Source organism: Nyctibius grandis, chromosome 5, assembly GCF_013368605.1.
Source record: "Nyctibius grandis isolate bNycGra1 chromosome 5, bNycGra1.pri, whole genome shotgun sequence".
In the NCBI taxonomy this organism is placed as follows: domain Eukaryota; kingdom Metazoa; phylum Chordata; class Aves; order Nyctibiiformes; family Nyctibiidae; genus Nyctibius; species Nyctibius grandis.
This window is the reverse complement of record NC_090662.1, coordinates 49,477,295-49,485,590: the sequence shown is the minus strand read 5'-3', so window position 1 is coordinate 49,485,590 and position 8,296 is coordinate 49,477,295.

The following is an 8,296-nucleotide window of genomic DNA, read 5'->3' as shown; positions in this document are numbered from 1 at the left end:
GTCCATTTGCTTAGGTGACTCATAACATCATCTTTATAGGGATACCTGCTCTTTACAGCTGACAAGAGTCGCCTCCAGAGACTGATAGTGTTTGACTTTCTTGTGAGCGCCTTATCAATACCACCATCTCTAGACAGGGATCCCAACTGTCTGGCTTCTCTGCCATCTAATTGCATGCTGTCTGCCCCATTATCCCAGCATCGGAGCAACCAGGTAATAATAAGTTCACCGTCATAACGGCTGAAGTCTTTCCTTATATTTCTCAGGTCCTTCAGGGATAAGGAGTGGTAGGTTATCTCTACGTCCGAGTCCTCTTGTGATAGTTCTGCTTTAGAAGGACCTTTCTTCTGTGATGGGTCTGCTTTAAAAGGACGATCGAGGAAACCCCCATCTGTGTCAGGCCCTAACTCTGCCTGAGAAGGGCCCTCACCTGGGTCATATGATGGCTCTGCCTTAGAAAGCTCCGAGTCATCATCCTTCTCTTCACGAGCTGATTTCTTTTGGTATTTCTTCCTGGTTACAGGAGCAATTGGTGCAGATTCGATAGATGCTGGGGTCTGAGTAGATGCAGTGGCTGTCGTGGGAGTACTGAGAGTCTGAGTAGCTGCAGTGGCCATCTTGGGGGGTGTAGCAGCTGTGGTACAGGCTGCCGAGGTTTCAGTGGGTTTAGTAGCTGTAGCGGCAGTACACACTGTAGGATCTGAGGCTGTAGCGGCAGTACACACTGTAGGATCTGAGGTGGCTGCATAACACCTACAACTGTCCCTGCACCGATATTTAATCTTATCCCACATCAGAAACACATTCAGGACAACCAAAAATAAAAACATGCCACCTAGACAGCACCATCCTAATTTCGCAAAATCTAGTGGAATCAGCTTGGCAGAAAAGGAGAAGGTACTATTTCCCAAAGTAAAACTGGAAGTGTAATCATTAACAGAATCAGCTAAAGGACGCCTGGAGCGTGCAGATGAAGTTGCTGCTACTGATTCGCGATTAAAGCTGCCCATCATTGTGTCATAGAGATAAGAGATCGGAATAGTAACTGCCCAGTTTATCACAGCATAAATCAGTATCAAACCCCATACCAAAACAATACATTTCGACCAGCACCCACTGCTAAACTGCATGTAAACATTCATAAGAAGCAAGCAATAACACAGTGCCCACGGCAGGTAAGGCATCATTGCAATACTCAATTGTGAAAGAAACTCCATAAAAAGATGAGATAACACAGCATTCAAAAATGACATCACCATCTTCACTATCTGTTTTAACTTTCCAACCCCTCATAAATCTCAAAGGAAGAAATCTGATATTCTCTCAGCTGAGCTCTCTGGGTCTCCTCCCACCAGAGCCAGGATTCAACTTATCAGAGCAACCTGTTGGAGTTTCTCTCTAGCCCCACGTTGGGCACCAATAAATCTGTCACAGTTTAAAGCTGGGCTGGCTATTAAACCTGTGGCAGATGCTCTCTGTTAACCCTCCCCCCCCCCCACCCGAGGGGAAAGGGAAAAGGGATAGAAACTTATGGGCTGGAAAGTTAAAACAGTTTTAATAAACTATAGTAATGAAAAAGAGTATAATAGTAATAATAGAAATAATCAAATATATACAAATATACACAAAACCAAGATTGAGAGCTTGGAAATCCTCCTCAGGCAGAGTTGCTCCCCCCAGCACGGGCAGAGGGGAAAATGCAGTAGCTCCACTCAGCACAGGCAGAGGGGAAAATGCAGTAGCCCCCTGCCATCACACCTGCAGGCTTTTAACTGGAAACTGGCAAAGCTGGTACCAATCAGTGGGAGACAGGAGGGCCCCTCCCTCCTGGGCCCCACCTCCAGGAGGCAGTGGGTTAGTGATAAATAGGAAAGTGAGAAATGACATGTATGGGATGGAATACCTCATTGGTCAATCTTGGGTCACCTGCCCTGTCTGCTCCTCCCTGCAGGTGCGAGCCCCCTTTGGCTCTTCACTCATAAGCAGTGAGGAATTTAGCAGTGACCTTGGTTTCTCTAAGACTAATTGGCCTGGTTTGGGCCAAACCGGGACATTAAGAGACACAGTATACAAAAGAATCTTCTTCTGAAAGCCTGAAGAGGCCTGAAGCCAGAGAGATCAAAATTGTCTCAGGATTTTATAGAGAAAAACAGTGACCGCTTGGAGCAATGCATGCATGGAGGTGAGCTATGACAGAGCTGTATCCCCAGAAACCAACACAAAGATTGACTATAAACACTACAGGTTTCCATTAACGATGGTGGAGATATTGCTGCCATGAAGAACAGCAGCATAGCCTGAAAACATGAATTTTCTTTGGAAAGGAGCTTCCTTTTGGTGTTGTCTGCAATCCTCGTCTTTCCAAAAACCTTTCACTTAACATCCTTATCTCATTCCCTTCTCCAGCATAATCCCAACCCTCACAGATGACCAATTACCACTGAGCCATTCTGGCTTCTTCTTAACTGTTTTCATGTGATTTACTGTTTTACTAGAGTTGCTGATAGGGGACTAATTTGTTCCCCTTTACTTAAAAGTTTCCATTTACTTCAATCCATTTTATTCAAGATTTGCAAGTCTGGGCCAATTGAAAAGAACCTTTTTATTGTTGATTTTTTTTTTAAACAAGTTTGCTCACCACGTGCTCTCTCAGCTCTACTTTAAAAAAAAATGCCACTTTACTCTCTTTAAAAATAAAACCATAAAATGTGGGTGTCCATTTATCTGGGAGTATTATGGATGCTCATTAATTCTGCCCTCTCCCCAAACTTTTTTTCCCCCAGTTTTGATGTAGTTTACATCTGCACATTCTCAAGCAAGTGGAGACAGAAGGGAAATGATTCCATTTCTTATACTCTGGGCTAAACTGTACATATTCTGCTGTTTTTCACATCTAAAGTCTGGAACACTCTCCTCTGCTTTCAAACATATATATTTGACTGAATTTCCATCAACCCCAACAGTGCAACTGCACTGTAACTCTGTGCAGACACAAGAAAGCTGTTAGTTTTCAATGAACACCTTGATGTATTCAAGTTTCACAAATAACAAAAACTACTTTGCAAGAAAGAAGACTGAAAGAGTTGTTTTAAAAGACTCCCTCCTCCACCACCTAATTTATTTATAAAACAAGGCAGAGCTGATTTTTGCTGTGGCTGAGTGGAAGAAAATAGCTTAGGCTAGCAGGCACCTTTCAAGCATACTCTGTTATAGCCTGAGACAGGGAATTACCACAGCCACAAATTACATAATTCCCTCAAACTGAATTACCTGGGGTAAGGAGCAATCAAATCCTGTTCTAACAATTTTTTATCTCGAGAACATAAGCTTCATTAATTCAGGTTGCTTTTCATATCCTTTCCTGCATCCTCTCCCATATATTAAGTGTACCCTGTACTATTCAGCTCCAGTGGCATCAAAGAAATTTAAAACCATCCTATGTGGCAAAGGGAATCACTGAGTTACTATTTTTGTTCCAGGATCAAGATGTAGGTAGCAGGTCAGAAAGATGGTAAAAGAAGGCATTTCTCATAACTTTATGATTTTATATGAGTTAAGGATAAGACTTTACATAGTCCATTCCTTCATTTATTTGTCAACATTACAAAATGCTAAACATTTTGGAGGTGCATCCTTCTTTTCTTTAATCAGATAAAACCTCCCAATTGAATAGAGAAAACTCTGACTGCATTTTTAGTATCTCTTATCAGCCACACTGTTCAGTATTGACAATCTTTGCTGGAAGTCCGTCTCTGTCCTATCACTTTCTTACATATCACATGGAGAATACTTCATCTGAAGTAGAAAGTGCTGATTCAGTAACCTCCTTAATGGTTTATTTTCAATAAAAGTGTGGTCCCCTGAGACCTTTCCTAATATAGTGGCACACTGCTAATATGACCTACAAACTAATTTAAGTCTATTATGTAAGCACTGATGTACAGAAACAAGGGTTTTTTTCTTTGCTGATATTGTTTACTTTATTTGCTGCAGGAAAGTCTGTAGATCAGTCTTACAGACCATTGGCTGTTTGTCATGTAAGCAAGTTAGAAATTCTTGGCACTACTTTCTTTCCCCTGGATACCATTTTATATTTCACAGATCAGTAAACATACTACTAAAAGCTGCTAGAATACTGCATTTACCACTTTTCTGCTTGTTGTGGGCTGTGCAACTGTTTTGGAAAGTCTGTTCTAATAATGATATGCTACTACAAAAAAAGGTAAAGTGCTTTAAAAGGTGAAAACTTATTTCTGTGTCAAGCAGGGGCATTGACTAAAATTAAAAATATGTTTTAAAATTCTAGGGAAAAAATTCTGGATACTTACATTTGTACGTATTATAAGCACTGCACATCAACTAACAGGAGACACAGCAACCACGGTCACTAGATAGGACACTTTATTTCTACCTACCATTCTCTTCAGCATTAAGAGCAGACAAAACAACAAAACAATTTTTTTTATATGTAAAGTAGGTTGGTTCTATATTTTCCAATCACCTAATGACAATATTTATCAAATAAAGCTGTTTTCAAAATAAACTTTTGAGTACTTTTGACTAGATAGGCCCACTTAGTTACCTGTGCTGTAGCTATATAAAAGTTTAAAAAACCCAAACAAACAAAAAAAAAAAGATTGTTTGTTGCTTTGTGATATTCTGTGGGAAAATCCAACAAAACCTAAACCATCTACCTTCAAGATTATAGCCTATATATCCTTCAAGAAGTATAACATGTTTGCATGCTGGTAACCTGAGAATAAAAGAAAATAAAAATAAAATTAAAAAATAAAATATAAAAAATAAAAATAAAATTAAAAAATAAAAACCAAGAAATAATTAAAATAAAAAATAAAAATAAAAAATGAGGAGGAAAAAAAATTCTAACGTGATTTAAGAGAAGTCATGATTCCCCTCCTGTCCATTCTTCACCCAACTTCTTCATTTCTATTTCCCTGATGGTCTCTTTGTGAACAATTGCACAGCAAAATGCATTACAATTTCACCTTATGGTTGTGTTGAATGATCCACACACGTTGCTCAGATAGGTATTGCTATTCTTAGTCTCCAGCTGGCAATTTACTGTTTGATGGCAGACCTCTGCACTGCTGCAAAGAGTTCTTCTGACTTCAGGTGCTGAACAATGGCTTAGAGAACCTGAGCTTCTCTGTTTCACTCAGCCATTTCTATTTGTTTCTGTAGTTGTTGTATAGTTCTCTGATATGGTTATGGATGCCAGAAGGGATTAAAATAATTTATTTTTCCTCCTTGCCCATTCACAAAAAATAAATATACTTTCAGCCTCACATTTCACTGCATGTTAGCATAGATAGATGTAGATGTAATCTGATCTAACACTGAAGCTACAAACACTATTCCAGTATTTGCAAGATATCCTAACTTAAGTGTCAAAGTTAACAGGGCTTTTCCTTACAAGGAGAGAGACTGGAGACCTTGTAAAAATCTACATTCATTTTTGCTTATTGGTACAATAATGGTTCTTCTTCCATGAATCAAGTTTTTGTGCCACAGCCCTTGTTTTGCAAGAATTCTGATTTTCTAGGATGTTAGCTCTCTCTCTGACACTTCAGATGGCATTTTCCCAAAAAAAATCTTAGAAAGAGGGTACCCTTCCCCCAACACTTTCAAATTAAATGTGGTTTCTACAGGCAGAGGGAACTATTGCTCTTTTTCTTGGAAAAAGAAAAGCAACTAACCTTTTTTTTGCCTTACTCTCCGCCCCCCCCCCCCCCCCCCCCCCGCCCTAATCTCTGTCTAGGCTTCAGGGATCTCCTGGACATTTTGGTGGTAAACTGTAAGCTTCCAGACAATCTAAACTCAGACATTGAATATGGGAATGAGCACCTATAATTAAAAGTCAAAGTTTCTAAATGCATTATAGAGAAAAAGAGACCTTTTGAAATACCTAAAGCTAAATGACTGATATTAATAAATTTGGTAATCTTACCTGCGATTCTATAGGAGCATTTGTCTTAGTGCCTAGGGAACATTAAGCTATGGGCAAGATCTAAATAAATGAGATTTCACAAGAATGAAATTAGCATAAAGTTAGAGGGAATGGGAAAATTGTTCAGTAGATATAGTACAGGTAATTATTTCTTCATTTCAAAGTAAATGACTACTTTTCACTGTTGAAAAATGTAAGTGAGAATCAAACAAGGAACCACGTAGGCAGGAAGAAATACTACAGTTTCAATCTGAGAAAATCTTCATTGTGGTGGCTGCTTTTTTAAAATATGAATAGCCACAGCATCTCAGAATGGTATCTTGGGCTCTTGTCTCCTTAAGGGTATTAGCTAAAAGAAAAGGACATCTAGAGAACTGAGGATAGGCTTTGATTATGTCATTATAATCTGTTATTCAATCACGAGATATATTGCAACCAAAAATGTTGCTTGTTGAAGGAAGTAATAAAGGCAAACTAGAACTTATTATTCAATACTCCAACTTACAATTTTGGACTAATAGTATTTTGCCAGATCAGTTTTCCAATAAGTCAGTTTCAATAAATTAATAAATCAGACCATAATGTTTAAATCAAACTAAGTCAGAATCTTATCTCTTTGAAAATGTTATCTCAGCTATGAAGCTTTTACAGTAAGTGATCAAATAATGGCATGATTTTAAAAGTTTGCATGTATATTCACAGAACTCTGACTGATCTTTATGTGAGTCATGTGTCTAAAACCCATGTGTAGCACATTAAAAGTGTAGTCTATGATGTTTTAGAAAAGGGGCTTTGCATACCTTGAGAAAGGTTACTCAATGACACGTGTGCGGTTAAATCAATACATCACAGTATGAATGCTTTATTATCCACAAGAGACAGCAAAAATGCATTGCCTAGAGGCTATTTCCAGTTCTTGTGTGGCAACGATAAATTAATCAGGTCTATTTTGTTATTTTAGCTGCATTTGATTAAATGTGTAACAGAATAAAAGGGAATTTTTAAAGGAAATATAAAGCTCCAAAAGCAATGTGACAACAGACGAGAAGTATCTCATTTAATCAAAGTGGTTTTGATTGCAAAAAAGTAGAATCATAGAACAGTTTGGGTTGAAAGGGACCTTTAAAGGTCATGTAGTCCAATCCCCCTGCAGTGAGCAGGGACATCTTCAACTAGATCACATTTCTCAGAGCCCCATCCAAGCTGACCTTGAATGTTTCCAGGGATGGGGCATCTACCATCTCCCTGGGCAACCTGTTCCAGTGTTTCACCATCCCCATTGTAAAAAATTTCTTCCTTACGTCTAGTCTAAATCTACCCTCTTTTACTTTAAAACCATTACCCCTTGTCCTATCACAACAGGCCCTGTTCAAATGCTTGTTCCCATCTTTCTTATAAGCCCTCTTTAAGTACTGAAAGGCTGCAATAAGGTCTCCCCAGAGTCTTTTCTTCTCCAGGCTGAACACCACCAACTCTCTCAGCATTTCTTAACAGGAGAGGTGTTCCATGCTTCTGATTACTTTTGTGACCCTCTTCTGGACCTGCTCCAACGGGTCCACCTCTTTCTTGTGCTGAGGACTCCAGAGCTGTACGTAGTACTCCAGGTGGGGCCTCATGAAAGCAGAGTAGAAGGGCAGAATCACCTCCCTCAACCTACTGGCCACATTTCTTTTGATGCAGCCCAGGATATGGTTGGCCTTCTGGGCTGCAAGTGCATATTGTTGGCTCATGATCAGCTTTTCATCCACCAATACCTCCAAAGTCTCTCTGCACAGGGCTGCTCTCAATCCTTTCATCCCCCAGCCTGTATTGATACTGGGGATTGCCCTGACCCACGTGCAGGACCTTGCACTTGGCCTTGTTGAACCTTATCATGTTCACACGGGCCCACTTCTCAAGCTTGTCCAGGTCTCTTTGGATGGCATCCTGTCCCTCAGGTGTGTCAACCATACCACTCAGCTTGGTGTTGTCTGCAAACTTGCTGTGCACTCAGTCCCACTGTCTATGTGATTGATGAAGATATTGAACAGTACTGGTCCCAATATGGACCCTTGAAGGGCACCATTTGTCACCAATCTCTACCTGGACATTGAGACATTGACCACTACCCTCTGGATGTGACCATCCAACCAATTCTTCATCCACCGAACAGTCCACCCATCAAATCCACATCTCTCCAATTTAGAGAGAAGGATGTTGTGGGGCACCATGTCAAAGGCCTTACAGAAGTCCAGATAGAAGACGACTGTAGCTCTTCCCTTGTCCACACATGTAGTCACTCCATCATAGAAGGCCACTAGATTGGTCATGCAGGATTTGACCTTGGTG